Source organism: Ursus americanus, chromosome 18 (genome assembly GCF_024610735.1).
Source record: "Ursus americanus isolate L20-20 chromosome 18, mUrsAme1.1.p, whole genome shotgun sequence".
Classification (NCBI taxonomy): Eukaryota; Metazoa; Chordata; class Mammalia; order Carnivora; family Ursidae; genus Ursus; species Ursus americanus.
In genome coordinates this window covers 13321509-13338578 of record NC_142144.1, presented here as the reverse complement: position 1 = coordinate 13338578, position 17070 = coordinate 13321509, and the positions used below count along the sequence as shown (strand labels likewise).

The 17070-nt window shown below is 50.6% G+C and overlaps 1 protein-coding gene across 1 annotated transcript in view; it reads left to right on the top strand.

Moving 5' to 3' along the window:
- Positions 1–3477: 3477 nt before the first annotated feature.
- GSN (gelsolin) overlaps positions 3478–17070 on the top strand; it is a 52353-nt gene continuing 38760 nt past the window's right edge. Inside the window, exons 1-2 of the mRNA XM_045791041.2 lie at positions 3478–3600; positions 14365–14455. The gene's annotated coding sequence lies outside the window, so the exon portion shown is untranslated. The remainder of the gene's footprint in view (positions 3601–14364; positions 14456–17070) is intronic.

Here is a 17070-nt window from a genome sequence, read left to right as displayed (position 1 = left end):
AGACGCCTCCCCTTCTTCCAGTCTTGTCTTCCTCCAGCCTCCACACTTTGCTTATTCTGTGCCCAGAGTAGAAGATTCCATCCCATTCCTTACCTCCAGTTTTAACTCTTTCCAGCCTTTCAAGACTGGCTGAGTCTTCTCACCTAGTGACACTGTCTTCTCTGCCTGGCTCTCCCTTCCCCTTTCTCTCCATCTACAGGTTACAGTGGGAGCAGCCAGGTTTGTGCAACATAACCCTGTCTCTCTGGCTAGAGTCGCTGGATAAAGGGTAGGCATCTGACCCACGTTAGCCTGTGGGCTACAAAGATTCCAGCTCCCTGCTGGTAAAAGCCATTTTGTGGAAAGCAGAGATCCTTGTCTGATTTGAGGCAGAACAGTGAAGCAGGTGAGCAGAGAAGGGCGATGGAATTAAAGCACTTTCCAGGTACTCTGTGTGCCCAGGCCTGCATCTGGGCTGATCCTGAGGCCCAGCTGCATCCTGCCCGAAGGGCTCCTTGGGATACTGCAGGATCCCCGAAGAGCACCTCTTCAATTAATCGCTTGCACAAAATCCTGATCTTGTGCTCTGCTTCTAGGAACTGACTAGAAGGCATTCAATGCTCAATAAATGCTTGTCCTAATAACTTACTTTTCTGAGGCTAGCATCAGGAGAGGTCTACACCCAAGAGAGCCTTAGTGGATCCCAAATTCTTCCTTGGCCAATCCGGCCTTCTCCTCTCTGAGTTTCTCCACACTGATTTACCCACGCTGTTTAATGCAGATCTCACTGGCTTTCTCTGTAGAAGGTGGTCACCTCAAAATGGTGGTCTTAGCCTTCAGAGATGGCCAGTCCTCACAGGCCCAGTTAATTAACCATAATCGTCATATCCCAAACTTTATTTCCAAGTTCTGATAATCCCGTGTGTCTACTCCTAATACTATCAACTGTGTTTGGGGTGGGGTGGGTAGTACAGACATAGGTGCCAAGTGAAGGCCACTCCTGTGGGTGGGGAGAGGCCTTCTCACAAGGGGGAGCAACAGCTCCAAGTTATCCACTGTGTAGCCTCGGTTGTAGCCTTTGTTTCCCCCATCCTCACTCCTGGAGGTTGGGGGGGGGGGAGGTGGTCTGGCAAAAGGATACATCAAAGTTCTTCCATGAGAGGGGATCCATATTATCAAGAACAAGAAGACATTCACTCTGAAGGTGAGGATCTAGAACAAAAGAGGCCTTCCTGATGCCTAGAGCCAGCAGGGACGGGAGTACATGTAGGAGTCTAGAAAGAAATGAGAATAAGATACCAAGACAGGGGAGACTTCTTAGCATCCATGCAAGACCAGCTTGGCCCTGACTGAAAGGTCAGGCCAGGATCTCTCCTAATCAGCTGTGAAATACACGTGTTAATGTCTGCAAAGAGAAGCACTGGGAGTTTGCTTGGCCCCCCAGTAGAAGTTCCACTTATCATCACTGGCATCATCATCGTAATTTTTCATTATTTCTGGGGGCAGCCTATGCTCACGTGCTTCTCCACTACCAAGTGGAGCCATCAGAGGGTTATATGTGCAAACCTGTGCTCCGCTGGCCTCCGTTCCCCATGTCTATAGTGAGGGCTCGGAGCAGATGTTCTCTAAAATTTCCTCCATCAGTTCTGTGGAGACACAGATTCAGAGGTTTACCTTTTTTTGCTGGAGAGAAGCTGCTGGTGTTGAAAATGATATGCTAGGCAAATCCGGGGCATGTGTATGCCAGGTCTTATAATCAAAGAGCTTGGAGCCGAATAGCGTGTTTTTGCCTTTCTCTCCACCTGCCCCACAGGGAGCCATAGGCAGACTCTGAAGAAAGCAGAGAGTGGCAGAGGGAAGGTGTGAGCCTTTCTTTGGGTGAGCACCCTGCTTCAGTTCTTAGGGAAAGTGGAACTGAGTAGAGTTTCCCAAGCCAGGAAAGGTGGCAGTGTATGACGTCAGACGCTGGGCAAAGGAGAGAGGCTAAGGACTCAGGTGTGTATGTTGTTACTTGTATGAACTTGGGAGAGCTACTTAGCTGTCTCTGTGCCTTGCCCTCCTCATCTGAAAAGTGTACATGGTGACACCTACCTGGGGGGGATGGGGGTGGGGAGGTGAGGATGCATGGGAAGCCCAGAGCATGGCACAAGGTGTTCAAGGAATGGTTCCTGTAATTACTAGAGTTGCAGAAAGGGAGGGGAGGGTGGGCGGAAGAGCCTAGATGGGATTCCCCAGGCTGTGTGGCTTCCCCAGCTGCTACTCATTGGAAAAACAAACAACAACAACAACAAAAACCAGGAAGTGAGTATGGTGCTCTTGCCTCCTCTTGCTACTTAAACACCAGCTTTTCCTGCTCCGAAACCCCAGAACCTGGCAATTACTGACTTGGTACATTTTACCTTGTGTGAGAGGGAGATATACTCAGCTGAACATGGGGCTGCTGCTGGCACCCAGGCTGGGAAGGGACATCGTGGTCATCTGGTCCAGTTTCCTGCTGTGGGAGTCCTCCCAACGTGGAACCACAGAGCCACTGCAGGAAGCCTGGAAACCCATCCTCGCAGCAGGACTGCTGGAGGCTGCCCTGTGCCCTGTGCCATCCTACGTGGCTGTTTCTCCAACGCATGTGAGATACTGTTGAGATGAAGACAATATCACATTTATTTAAAAGTGACCTTGCACTCATCTTTTTGCCAGTGTGGCTTTTCTCCATCACCTGAGATAATATCCACCATCACACTGATAAGAACTTGCATTTATGGAGAATCCACAGTACCCACCCCTGCGCTGAGAGTCTTTCTCTGTGTCTTCCCAACAGCCCCACGAAGAGGCAATTACTATACCCACTTTACACATGAGGAAATGACACTTTGCCAATTTAAGTCACTTGCCCAAAGTTACAGGATTGGTAAGTGTCAGGGCTTCCAACCAAGGCCGTTTGACTCCAAAGCCTCTTTAGATTCTTTTTTTACGGTTCTGTTTTAAGGACAGGGATGCGCTTGGCATTTCTTGTGTTTTCGTTTTGAATGAAGTTGGGAAACATTCTCCTTTCTTTCGTGCAGTGGTTCTGGCAGCGGCTTGCACATCTCCCCTGCTTTAGCTGGTAGCCCATTTCGCTCTCCTGAGGAGGGCTCTGCCTCCTGAACTTGGAACTCACTGAAGCTGAAATCTGCCTCCGTGGATCCCAGCTGAGCGTGGCACGCTGCCCACCCCAACTGCGCTCTTCGGCCCCAGCCCAGCCAGCCCGGGCGCTCCCCTGGGTCGGCTTCCCCCCACTCTCCCCACCCTCCTGCAGATCTCCCCTCCGTGCTTTGAGACTCAGTTTATTCCTAGGAGGGGCCGGATGCCTTCCTCGCGGGGAGGTAGCCCGGGGTCTGGTGAAGTGACACAGAGTGCGCTCGACGAAAGCCAGCCTGGAGCCAGAGTGGCCACCCTCCCAGCTGCCTGCGGGCAGGGGCCGGCGCTCCTCCCCACCCCCCGGCCCGGCCGCCCCGCCCCGAGGGCGGCTCCCGCCCGCGCCCTGCCCACCGCGGCCGAGCGACCGCAGAGCCCCCGCCCCGCCGCCCGGAACCAGCTGAGCGCAGCTGGACCCTGCAGCCGCCGTCGGCAGCGCCTCAGCAGCAGGTAGGGGGTTGGGGGGGGCGGCCATGGACCCGGAGATCTTGGAGTCCCGGGCATCTGAGGATCCCGGGCATCTGGGTCCTTCTTCTCCCTCCCGAGTCTGGAGCTCGTCCCGGCAGCGGGGCATCGCTGGAGAGGGGCTTCTTCCCTCACCTTACTGCTCTTCCAGGGGACCAAGAAGGGTTGGACCGGGGGGCTAGGGCAGGGGAGGAAGGGGGCCGGGTCTCCACCTACAGGCCCCGCTATGCTGCAAGCACCTGAGCTAACCTTGACCCCGCCCCCGCCCCCGCGGGTGGGGACCTGGGCACGGGGTCACCCCGGCACTCGGTGTATTCCACCCGGGCTTGCAGGTAGCCGTGCGTCCGCGGTTTGGGCGGTGGCTCCGCCGGGGAGGCTGCTCAGCGGATCCTTGACTCCAAGGTAATAATGCCTTTGCCTGCTCTCCCCGGGGCGGTGAGGAGCCCTCCAGCTCCTTCCTCTTTTTGGGCCCAGGACTGTTAGAAACTTCTTCCTTGTACTCGTCTGAAATCTGCTTGCGTTTGTTACCTGAAGGTGCTTTCTCCTCGGCCCTACAGTGTACGTTCCTTTCACTGACTCACACGGAAACTTCTCTCAGAGTTGACAACAGTGATTGGAGTCTCCCTTCTCCCTAGGCCCCTATCTCGTCTGGGGGCTAATCACTCCCCGAATCTGGTCACGGCTGTGTCCCCCCTGGTCCAGTGCAGGCCGGCTGCTCTGGGCGATGGCCAAGGGCAAGCCCAAGTTTTTGGAAGGCGGGGGAGCATTTGGTGGGCAGGGGACATTGGCTTTTTTGTAGCCCTTTATCTGCCCAGACATATACCCTTTATCCTACCCTTACACCTTCCACAGAGCAGAGAGGGTATCCTTAAACCGCCTAGAACTCTAAAGAGCCAAAGGCATTCAGGGCTGTCCTGGGGGGTAACTTGGGCTTTGTGGAAGGCGGGGCCTCTGGGGAGGAGCCTCTGCTTTACTTTGGCTCCTAGACACTTTTCAAAGACGTGATCCTGTACGGCCTGTTCTCGTAGGACCACATTTCTGACCTGCGCACTGGGAGCGCGGGCTGCACGGTACTTTAGGTACTTTATAGTGACCATGGGCTTGCTGGAGTCTCACCTCAACCCCATTCTACAGCTGAGAAAACCACAGTGCCCAGAAAGCTTGTGATGGGCTCACAGTGACAAAGGGGTAGGGCTGGGACCTAGTTCCAGTTGGCCTTTGGCGGAGTCCTTCTAGCTGGTGGGGCTTTTTACTCTTTCTTGAGTATTCCATTCATTAATACATCCCCGTCCCTCCCCATCCACACACTTGGGGGTGCTGGTTGGTGTTTCTTGGGGATGTGAAGGGGAAAGGGCTTGGAGCAGAGGAGGAAGGATGGGATGGGAAGACAGGCAGCATCCAGCTCCTTTGAAATTCCGTTTTCCTTTCTGAGGCCTTGCTATTTATAAATGCCAGGGAAATTGTAAACAGCCGGGGAGCTTGGGTTGGCACCCCGGGGGAGTTACACAGCAGCAAAGAAGGTTTCCGTGTGAATCAGGGAAGGAAACTTTACTCCAGAATTTTCCATAGTCTTTTTTTTTTATTACGGACTAACACGAACCTAGGAAAGCGGGCAGCTGGGGTGGGTGGGGAGGCTGTAGGGTTTGCCTCTCATGGCATTTCCTTCCTTCCCTCCTTCATCGATTCAACACTTACCCGGGCCTGTGTCCTGTGCCTTGCCCTGTGAGGGCACAGAAGCCTCCAGGAGGACAAAGCTCTTTGTCCTCAAGATACTTCCCATCCATAGTGATTGGCACAATCATTCAATACTGAGAGTTATTTCAACCCATAAAGGGGTGACTAAGTCTGTCTGGGTGACCCAGGCCTCAGAAATAAGTAATAGGCTCCCAGGAGTTAAAGGAGTTGAGGGAAAAGATATTCTAAGAAACAGGAACAGTTTGTGCAAAGGTACTGAGGTTTCTTGAGCAGTTTGTGGCTAGAATGGCCATGAGGGAAGGGTGCAGCTATGGAAGTTGAGACTGTAAATAAAGATTGTAAACTAGGGGTTTGGACTTTATCCTGAAGGCAATGAGAAGCTGAGAAAGGTTTTGAGCAGAACAACAATAAAAACTCTCACTAATCTTGTGGTTGGTGTAGGGGATGCATGGGAGGAGGCAAGCTGGAGGAAGGGGCACCCAGAGGAGGGGGTTGCACGGTCCAAGTTAAAGAGAGTGCAGGTCTGAACCAGAGCAGTGGCCCCTGGGATGGATCAGAGCTGCAGACTCTGGAAGCCCAGCCAAAGGTCTTAGAACCTGCTATAAATTTCAGTGAAAAGCAAACAGTAGGCTGATAGCTACTGGATAAGGCTGCTAAATTATTTTGAATTTTGCAGTGTTGTTTTTTTTTTCTTTTTTAATATTTGTAAAGTGGGAAAAATATTGTTAAAGATTCAAACAGAGAGAAGAGTATAGTGTAAGCTTCATCCCTCCAGACCTTCTTCTTTCCCCAAAAGTAACCATTGTTAGCAGCCATGTGTGCATTTACCAATCCAAGATGAGCAAGAGCTGTTGACTGGATGCCTTATGCTTCTCAACCATCCAGTGCCATAGGTCACTTCTCCCTACTCCTGTGGGTAGTTTGGGTCTTTCTTGAGAAGTTGTCAAGCAGGGGCGCCTGGGTGCCTCAGTTAGTTAAGCATCTGACTCTTGCTCTCAGCTCAGGGCTTGATCTCAGGGTTGTGAGTTCAAGCCCCGTGTCGGGCATTAAAAAAAAAAAAAAGAAAGAAAGAAAGAAAAGGAGTAATAATAATAAGAAGTTGCCAGGTAGGTCATTGAGGTGATCTCTGCATGATCTGGAGTCCTTTGCTGAGGCATTGTTCTCTGGTTTTCTTCAAGCAAACTTTACAGTCTGTGTCTACAGCCTCTGAGTGTGTATATTTACTTATTAGAAACCACAGGACTGAGAGGAATTAGAAGCACTGATTTGGGAGTGGAGCTTCAGCCTTAGTTCTCCTGAGTAACCTTTGGCAAGGCCTAGCTCTCTGGGGCTCCGTTTCCTCATCTGTAGAACGGGGGTGATGTTGGCTGGCATGATTATAAAAGAAAGCTACTTTTTAGTATATCAACCACAGGGACATTAATTATGTCCTTGATTTCTGCAGTTCTGACTACAGAGCCATGACTCTTAGTCCCTAAATGTTATCCTGAAGTTTCCTTGTAGTCCTGACATAATGAGAACTGCTGGGGTTTTCACGGTGGCTGTGTGCACAGCTTGGAGAGTTCAGCCCTGGAGCAGGGAGGTTTGAAGGGCCTCCCGTCAGCACTTTTGGCAAACTCATCCTTTTCTATACTATCAACAGGACTCCACAGTGTAGGTCAGTCTCCCCTCTGTTTCAGGGAATCAAGGCTGAGAGAACACAAGCTCCCTTGCCCTGGGTCACTCTGTGAGTTGGGGTCCCAGCCAGGACCATCTCCCCGCCCTTTGGCAGAAGCAGAGGAAAGCAGATCCCCGGAGGTATGCATTTTTCGGGGGAGGGAAATGGAGAGAGCAATGTTTAGGCAGCCAGGGTATGTTAAATAAAACTGTCTCCTCCCTTTCAACTGAGCGTGTGTCATATTGCAGCCTGATGTGGTTTGTGAGTTTGTAGACCACAGGCAGACTGGGTTCCTGCTGCTCGCTGGTTTCGCCCTCCCTGCCCCCCTCCCCCCCACACTCCCCCACCATATGCTTGCTCTCCCCTGCCCTGCCCTGGGACCACATCAGCAATTTGAGGGCAGGGCAGAGAAAAGCAGTAGGCGTGGTGGGCAAGGCTGGGCAGCAGAAGGCCTGGACTTGGGTCCTGGTTTTGCCACTGACGAAGTACTGGGTGACTTGTGCTAATATGTGTCTTTCTCTGGGCCCCGGGGTCCACCCTGCACTAGAGGGGTGGGCAGGATAATATCGGGCTTTCTTGGCTCTGATGGTCTCTGAGTCAGAGGGTTTTGTGCTCAGTGCATGAACGTGGACCTCAGAGTGAGCCCACAGCAGTCATTATGTTTAACCTGCACCAGGGCCAGCTGGAGATGTAGCCAGTGTTCGTGACTTTGGTCTTTGTGGCCTGAATTGTTTGCCCCGTAGTGCAGATAAGGAAGTTGAGGCCTAGTATTCATTTATGTATCTTACTCCCTGTTCTACGAGCAGTAAGTCCTGGCCACCGTAGGGAGCATGCTTGCTGTGTGTGTTTGCTATCTTGTTTAGTCTTTTCACAGCCCAGTGAGGGAGGAGATATTGACTCCATTTCACAGACAAGGAAACTGAGGCTCACCCTGGAGAGATGAAATGATTTACCTTCTTTTCTTTGAGCCTCACAGTAGCCCTGAGGTTGTCGTGATGGGTCCTAATTTGTCCATGAGGAAGGTGAAGTCTGGAGCTGTGAGCACCCGGGGCCGGGTGACCATTTAGATTCCTTCCCGGCTCTCTGTCCTTGTCCCTGACGGGGCCTTGCTTGTTCTGCCTCAGAGGGAACCTCTTGCACCTCTTGCATTCAATGCTTAGACTAAGGGATAACAGGATCCCTGAAACCTGCTCTTCCCCAGGGGGCTCCAGAAATGGTTTCAGCCATAGCGTCTCAGGGAACTCGGTGAAGGAGCCACACCAGTGGGAGTGGATTCATGTATCTTGCTAAACGGATTAAATAAATAGTATTATTGCTTTCCAGCCTCAATGAGGATATCATCTGGGTCTGCCTTATTTGCCAAGCAAAGGATAGACAGTATATATGAGCCTTCAGGGTGGGTCCTGGCCCTTAATCTCCTTTCTGTAAGCAGTGTGGCCAGGCTGGGCCCTCAGTGGACACAGTAAATACTAGTTAATTTTGGGGGAGTGGCAAAGTGGTATGAGTGGTATACTCATGGGAAATGGGGTGCTTTTTCCCCTTTCCTCCAAGGACTTTACCCCCCTTCCTTTTCTAATTATAATGAATGCTTATGATAAGGAAATTTAGCAAATAAAAAAATAAGAACTGTCCATAATTCTGCCAATGTGAGATAATCACTGTTAACATTTGTGGGCATTTCCTTCCTGATATTTGCAGCACATTTTTTTTTTACCTCTATATAATTGTGGTCATACCACATTTATAATTTTTCTATTCTGATTTTTTTTTCAACATGATGACATAAATATTTTCTCATGTTATTAAGGACAGTAAATTTAATTTTTAGAAGAGTTTGAGAAGTATTCTCTACCTAAATAGATAAAGGCATGTCTATTTCTATTGAAAATCTTTCATTCCGATTGGGGGATTAAAGAAATGAAATAATGCATTTTACTTGTAAAAAAAAAAGTTTTATTTTTTTATTATGAAAATGATATATGCAAATCTGCTTTTTCCTCCCTCTGTTGTTGTATCTAAGTGGGAATATACCATGGTTCACTTTCCTCTATTATCAGGCATTGAGGCTGCTTACAAACAATGGTGCAATGAACATCCGAGTGTATACGTTAGTCTTCTTTCATTATTTCCTAAAAGAGAGCCCAAGAAATGGAGTCACTGGGTCAAAATGACACATTTTACAATTTCTGCTACATTTTACCAAATTGCTGCTCAGAAGGCCACAGAGCTCTTATTCCCACCAGCCATTCGTGAGGACGGCAGCCTTCTTGGTGGAGCATTGAAAGCTGGTAATCAAAGTTCTAGCTGTCTTACTAGAAGGCTCAGGGACCATTTCCCCAAAACATCGTACTTCATTTATTTAACAAATACATTTGCACAGTTCAGCATCAGTAAGGATAAAGATTATGGTTCCAAACTGAGGAAGCAGAGAGAAGCCTGTTCTCATTTCCAGTTTCTGCTTGGGACTTGCCATAAGACCTTGAGCTTAAGCCAGGTCACTGCTCTGCTTCCGTGCTTCAGAGGGACGGGCTTGACTTTGTGTTACCAGCCCTGAGACTTCGGTGTGACTGTGGTGACCACCAGCAGAAGGCTCCCCTTCTGACTGCCTTTTTGCCTCGAAATAGCTTCTAGATTCCAGCTTTTACAATTAGACCTTGGGAATTTCCCTGGCCCCGCCCTTTACTTCATGATCAAGGATACTCAGGCCCAGAGACAGCAATTGATTTTTGTAAAGCGCACAGCGAGTCGCCTGGTTGCTCCTCCACCATTTGCAAGATTTCAAAAGCTCTCATCTAGACCAACACGAGTTCACTTATTAAACCCAAGGTCTGGGAAGATGAAGCAACTTGACCATAGTCAAACCCCACGTTTTCCTTGGCAGCATGGTCTTGGGAAAGTCATTTCCCTCTCTGCCTGGTGTCCCCGCACTGCGAAGTGGAGAGTGGCACCTTCTCTGGTTCTCCTCCTTCTACTTTTCTGCCAGTCGAAGGTTTGATTTCAAGATCCAATGGAAGGTCTTGGTCTATCGATTGTGCATCCAAAACAGGGTGCTTCTTGAGGTCCCTAGTGCAGATGATAGGTCAGAGACTTAATACTATGACATAAGGAAAGATGTCTTTAAACCCTTTCTTTCCTCGGGGAAAGGGTTGTGGGGACAGTATTGCAGCTGGACACGAAAGCTGTCCCGGCGGATCTCAAACTTACCGTGAACATGAATCACCTGGGGTGTTTGTGAAAATTCAAAGTCTGGTTCACTAGGTCTGGGGTGGGGCCAGAGGCTCTTCATTTCTAATGAGATCCCAGGTAATGCAGAAGTTGCTGGTCCAGGGGCCACACTTGGCATAGTAAGATTCTAAATCCTTTGTTGGGGGCCCAGACCAGAGCCTAGATCTCTTACTGTCTTATGGTAGAGGTTCTTTCTACCCATCGAATTTGCCTCCAGCTTTTGTGCCCTATGCGGAGTCAGACCGTCTCTTTAGTCCACAGCTGAGTTTTTAGAATCTGAACAGCCCTTGAAATATTTTGCTGCCTAATTGCAGAGCGAGGTAGAGCCCTTCTTTAGGAGAAAGAGACTCAGCAGGAAGCCATCTGAAGCAGGAGAAACACAGCTGAAGGACCCAGCTTTCGTCTTAACTATTTCCACCAGAAGTTTTTATACTTAAGATTATAGACATTCTTCTCTCAAGTCTGTAGGCTGCAAACTACAGCCCTGGGGAGGCCTCAGCCTGTGATTGTATGCCTCTGAGCTAAGAATGGTTTTTACATTGTTTTAAAAGGTGGTTAAAAAAAAAAAAAAGCCAAAAAACCCAAACCTAAAACCAAACAAGGAAGAATATGCAACAGACAAGGTATAGGGCCTGCAAAGCCTAACACATTTACTAACTGGCTCTTTACAGTAAGAGTTTGCTAACCAATGATCTAGAGTAACCAAAGCTTTGTGTTTTTCTCTATGCAAAAGACCTAGCCTTAATGCCTGAAATTTAGTGAAGTCGGGAAGGCAGCCTGCCTTGGTGGGAACTGTGCAGACATCTTAGTTGTATGACTCGAAGCACATTTTCACCTCTCTGAGCTTGTATCCTTCCTTAAACAAAATAGAAACAACGATATCTTCCTGGCAGAGTATCAGGAGGATGAGACATGGTGTATGTAAAGAGTTTAATCCTTGCTAGGTGCTCAGAAAAGCAGTGTTGTCTTTGGGGCGGCCATTTGAACCCTTCTGGGATTGCTAGGCAGATATCGTGTTTCTCCCACCAAATCTGAAAGTCCTCCCATGATGCTGGGAGCAGGCTTTTCAGAGAAAAACACCCCTGGCTTCAGGCTCCCCCCTCCACCACCAGGGCAGAAAGCTCCTCTTCGGCCACCTAGACATACGGGGTTCCTGGTGACTTGCACAGTGTCACTTGCACAAAGCTCTCTACCCAAAGGCCAGCCCCTCCACTGGTGGGCAGCGCTAACGGACTGTGCCTTCTCCCCCTCTCTAAGATATAATTCAGTAAACAGGCGCCCCGCCGGCCCCAGACCAGGATGGTGAATGCTGGAAGGAAACATCTCTCTTTATGGCTCCCTCTGGAGCATGTGGGCGGTGGACTAGTCAGTGGTTTGTGGACCTTGTTTTTAAGTTGCTGCAGCCTTAAGGCCCAGAATGGAAAACAGACCAACTTGGAGTTAGCCTGAGTTATTGCTAAACCCAGCCAAATTTGCATCTCTGGGGCTCCTCCCATCCAGAGCCTGGGGAAGAATGTAATGTTCTTTTTGCCCATAGGTGGCAGCACCTGCACTCTTAGCTGTCTTTGTGAATGTGCGCACATGTGCACAAGTATATGTTTACTCACGTGTGCACACATGTGTATATGCATGTGTGCAAGCATGTGATTTACTAGCGTCTTCCTTTGGTGATTCTTGAGCTGTAATGGCCCCAGCCCTAGGCTAGGAGCTGGGATCCATGGAAGCAGATCTTAGTCTAATGGGGGAAGCTAACTGGGAAATGGACCATAATCCAGTGTGACAGGGAAGACTGGAGGCCTGTGGGAACTCAGAGGAGCTCACCCTCATGGGGGAGGGGAAATTAGAGCTAACTTCCTGGAGGAAACTGGGCTTGATCATGAATGGAAGGAGAGATGAAGAATAGGGATGGAAGAGAGTTCTGGAACAGAGAAGACTCTGTGTGAAGAGTACATGCAGACGCAGGGGGCAGAGTGCAGCTTGGCCTGGCTGGAGCTTGGAGGGGTGTGGATGGAAGACAGGAACTGAAGAAGCTGAAGCTTATGGGACCAGCAGCAGCAGATCCTGAAGGACGTTGACAAATTCACTGAGGATCTTGGACTTTATCTCTGGGGCTCTAGGGGAACCATGGTGGAGTCTGAGCAGAGGAGCGACGTGGTCTGGGCTTGCACCACAGGGGAGAGAGGAGGTGGGGGGACCAGTTAGAAAACAAGCACTGCAGTCACCCAGATGACAGGTGGTCATACCTGGACCTGGATGTTGGCAGTGGGGGTGGAGACATGAGGATGTATTTGAGCAGAACCAGCAGGGCAGGGCAGGGCAGGGGGAGGTGGTGTTGGAGGAATGAGTGACAGAACAGGGGAGGTTGAGGAGGGTGGTGCCCTGGTGTCTGGTCTGGCCCAGGCTGTGGCTGGTGGCTGGTAGTGCTGTTGCTGAGATGCGGAACATCAGGGGAGGAGCAGATTACATTCGGGAAGAAATGTAGCACCACCAGGAGGATGAGGGTGTGATTTGGAGGGGTGTAGAGGAAAAGCGGGCTGGATTTCAAAGGCTTGTCCTCACACAGAGTTAACAGAAACTGAGAGGTCATTAGTCACTTGCAGGAACACAATATAGTGCAACTCTGCTTTGATCTATCCCATGGAACCAGGAAGTTTCAGGTGGAACTCTCTGAAGAAGGCCCACAGAGCTGGTGTGGACACCAGTGCCAGATAAGCATGCAGCCTCTTTTTCAGATCCCCTGCTTTGCTATGTATGCCACTCACAATGCAGAAATACACCGGGAATGCCTGGGCCATTTACCGTCAGCTGAGGACAGGGCTCATTGGTGTCTTAATCTCTGTAGCCTGTAGGGCCCCACTGCATTTGGGATCTTGGACTCTCTCCTTGGCTTGGAGAAGCTGGTTTGGGCAGAGAAATTTTCCAGTGTAGGCAGGAGCCAGCTTGCTTAGCTGTCCCCTGAATGTGGGTGGCTGGGGTTCTGGGGAGTGAGGCAGAGTGAAGATCCAGGTTGTCCCTGAAAGGCAGGGGGCCAAAGGGCTGGGATGCACAATCCACTGTGGGGCCAGTGTTGGCTGGTCCTTCGTTCGCTCATCTAGCATATAAATTCCCTGGTCCTGCTGTTTGCCAGCTCATGTGCCAGGACCAGCATTTCAGAGGCAAAGCAGACTGGCAGCTCGCAGCCTGATGGGAGAGAAAGACCTGTTGCCAGATAATGATAATAGGGTCTTACAATGGTAGAACAATGCTTAGGCATAGAAGTGAGGATACAGCATGTAAACAGCTTGGGTCCCCTAACTGCACAAGCACAGAATGAGAAAAATATAATTTCTAGAAAAAGGCTTAGGGATTTAATTAATAATCAGAGTAAACATATGCACTGTACAAAACGCTTGACATATCTTATCTCATTTAATCCTTATAATAGCCTATGGAATAAGTTCTGACATAATCCTTCTTGTACAGAGGAGGAAACTGAGACTCAGGGCGAAGTAACCTGATCAAGTCACGCAGTTAGTTAAATGAGGGGTCATCTTGTCTAACTCCAGAATCCTGAACCATAGCTCTGAAGTTGACCATAAGCTGAATTCAGACATGCACTGGGGTTGCCTTACTTGCAAATGGGATTTTAGGCTGGATTAATAGAGACATGATATCTAAAATGATGGAGGTGAGAGTTCTGCTTGCCCTGCTCTGGATAGAGCTCGCCTGAATGTCAAATTTTCGGTATTGTGCTGTCAGTAGGGACAAGGTTCATTTGGAGCTGATCAGGGAAGGGGTGAGGGAGGGAACCAGAAACCTGGTCTCAGGAAAAGCTGGAGGAAAGAGGTTATACAACTTGTAGAAGATTTGAGGGACCCAAGTCTAAGGAGCTGTTGGGAAACAGGGTGACAGACCTATTCTGGGTGATCTGAGCAGATAGAGCTAGCACCAGTGGGTGTAAAGCATAGGGAGAGAGATTTTAGCCCATCCTAATGACAGTTCTTTCAACCAGCTAAACTCAACAGAAGGTCTTACAGCCTTGGCAGGAAGTGAGTGCCCCATTGCTTGGGGTGTGCAAGTAGAGGCCGTGTGACTGTGGTGGTGGGTGCTGGGGACGGGTAGAAGTATCAAATGGGATTTGACCAGATGACCTTGAGCGTCTGATGTTGAGATTCTTGGCCTTTTATTTACAGGTGGTGCTGATAATCCCCTTGTACTCTGCCTCTGCCGTGGTCCCAGCACCTCTGCACGGAGCAGCCCTCTTCCTCCTCACAGCCCTGCAAGGTAGGTGGAGCAGAGCAGACACCCCTGAGTCCTCCTAAATCCAGCTCTGGCTGCCCGGGGAAGTCTGGAGGGGACAGTAGAAGCAGCTGCTGGTCACTACTATGGACTCAAAGGGAGTCCCTGAGGTTTCTCTAGTAAAGCCCAGAGTGCATTTCTGCCCGTTGCCTCATTTGTTCCTCACCCTCCCTTGTGAGGGAGGCCAGGCAAGTGTGATCCTGTGGGGAAGACACAAGGGCTGGGCTTGGTGCCAGGGCGCCTGGGTCCCTATCCCCGCTGTGCTACGTTCTCACTGTGTGGCTGTAGGAAAGCCGTTTTCCCTTGCAAGGCCTCTGTTATCTCTTCGGTAAGAGGGTGGATTCCCCGGAGGTCCAGGAATTCTCCCCAGAGGCCTTGGAGAGGTGAGAAAAAGCTGGGCTGTGGCTGCCAAGTCTCCAGGCTTGTTGACCGTAGGAGGAGTACCCAAGCTGTGTGAGTCACAGGGCAGGTGGATGAGTCATAGCCACCTGGGACAGCTGGCAGGATGGGGCCCACCTGACTATCAGATTCACAGGTGACCCGCTGTAGGATGCTGACATGGGTGGGCAGGCAGCGTTCTGGGCTGGAAGCAAGGGACCCACTTCATGACCCAGCTTAGGCCTCAGTTTCTCCACCTATACAATGGGTGTATTGGTCTCCCGCCCATCCCCTAACAAGGTTGTCGTGAGGACTATACGAGCTTATAGATGCTCAAGAGCTTTGTGAGCTGCGAAATGGGAAGGATCAGTACCAGGGGAAATACCCAGCCTCCAATGCCGGAACAGAAGTGAATTTCTAATAGCAACTGTGCCGAGAGCCTGGAAAACACCCCTCCAGCTCATAACATCACCCTTGGGGGCCAAAAGGAGAAGGCGCGATATTGCTCCAGGGTTTACTCATCTGCTGTGGTCCAGCTGGCTTTCGGGTGGTGACACTTCTTGGAGCAGTTCCTCTTTCCCAGAGCTTAGGTGCAGGGGCCTTCTGATGGTCTCCGGAATGCTTTGTCTACAAAACAACCAGGGATTCCTAGAAGGCTGGCTAGGCATAGAGATGAGACTTGGCCCCCTAAGGGTTCTGCAGCCAAAGGGCCAGCCCTGATGTGCCCAGAAAGGAGGGATCTGGGGCCGGTCTTGGTTCCGATGCTCCTGCTTGGGGCCTGAGCCCTGACAGCTCCCAGAGCTGCATTGCCTCAGAGTGATCTGTCACCGAAGAGTGTTACAAGCTGCCGATGCTTTTGGCAGCAAGGACACAGGGGCCTGTCTTCTGTCTTCCCCACTTCTGCAGACCCTGCCAGGCCAGGCTGGCTCAGGCCCAGCTGAGTACCTGCTAGTAAGACTCCCACCCCTTTCAACTGCTGTCCCCCAGCAGTGCACCCTGCCTCATGCCCACCTCTGCTGAACTGGGGTTCAACCAGGGGGGCCCTAGAGACCTCCTACTTGTCAAAATCTGGTGGCGTTTTCTCAGGTCTCCATGTACCACCTGCTGGAGCGTTGGATACCTTCTCCTGGAAGTGCTCTCTCCTTGTTGCTCCTGGGAGGCTGCCCCCCTCAATTAATCTCCCACTTCTCTGATCTTTGTAGGGCCCTGTCTTCCTGCCTCCGATGTTTACCAGGATTCTCACCACCTTCTGGTCTTGAGTTATACATATAGGTTAATTTGCTCCTTTGCTCATTCATTCAATCATGTGTGCATCACCAGATACCTGGGCCTGGAACCAGTGTTGGAACATCAGCAAAGAACAAGATTTTCCCATCTGTCATGAGCCATACAGTGTTGGGGCTTGCAGTAGTCAGCCATGATACACATAACAGACTCAGCCTTTCTTCAGCTGTGAAAGAGATGACTAGGGTTATAAGAGCACATGGAGTTGGGTGGGCATGGCAGGATCTTGACCCGACACAGGACTGAGGTCTCCCTCCAAGTCCAGACCTGGAGAAGGGACGACAGGTGGCTGGGTGAGCAGGGAAGGGAGCCCCCAGACAGAGGGAACAGGACGGACCAGGTTGTGAGGCAGGATGATGCGTGTGGAGTGGTTGAGAAACAGGAAGAGAGGAGCGTGACCGCGGGAGGAACTGGAAGAGAGGAGCGTGACCATGACCATGGAAGGCCCTGGAGACTGGGCAGCACCCCAGGCGTGCAGGCCCTTGGAGGCCTTGGTCAGAGTTTAGATTTTTATCCTAAAACACTGGGGCACCACTGGAAGTTTTAAAGCAGGAGAGAGACCTGTTGCAGATTGCCTTATCAGGGGGAAGCCCTTGAAAGAGCCAGCGCAGGTCCCACTCTGATCCGTCCTGAGGGTGTAATTTTTGGCTCTTCCACAGCGTGGTGTCCTGACACTATGCCTCCATAGAGGCTTTAAGGCTTGGTATTGGTCAGTCCTGGGAAATGTGCACTTTCCAGCATTCTCTCTGCTCTTTGCATCTTTCCATTTACCTGGCCAACCCTTGCTGAGCTTCTGCACTGCAGAGGGGAGGTGAGTCAAATCCCACCCCACCCTTGGAAATCCAGATTTGGGGGGACTGAGGCCCAGAGTGCACTGGGATGAGAGCCAGGCTCTCCAGGAGCCAGGGAGGGCTTTTCCTGCTCTACGTCAAGCACTG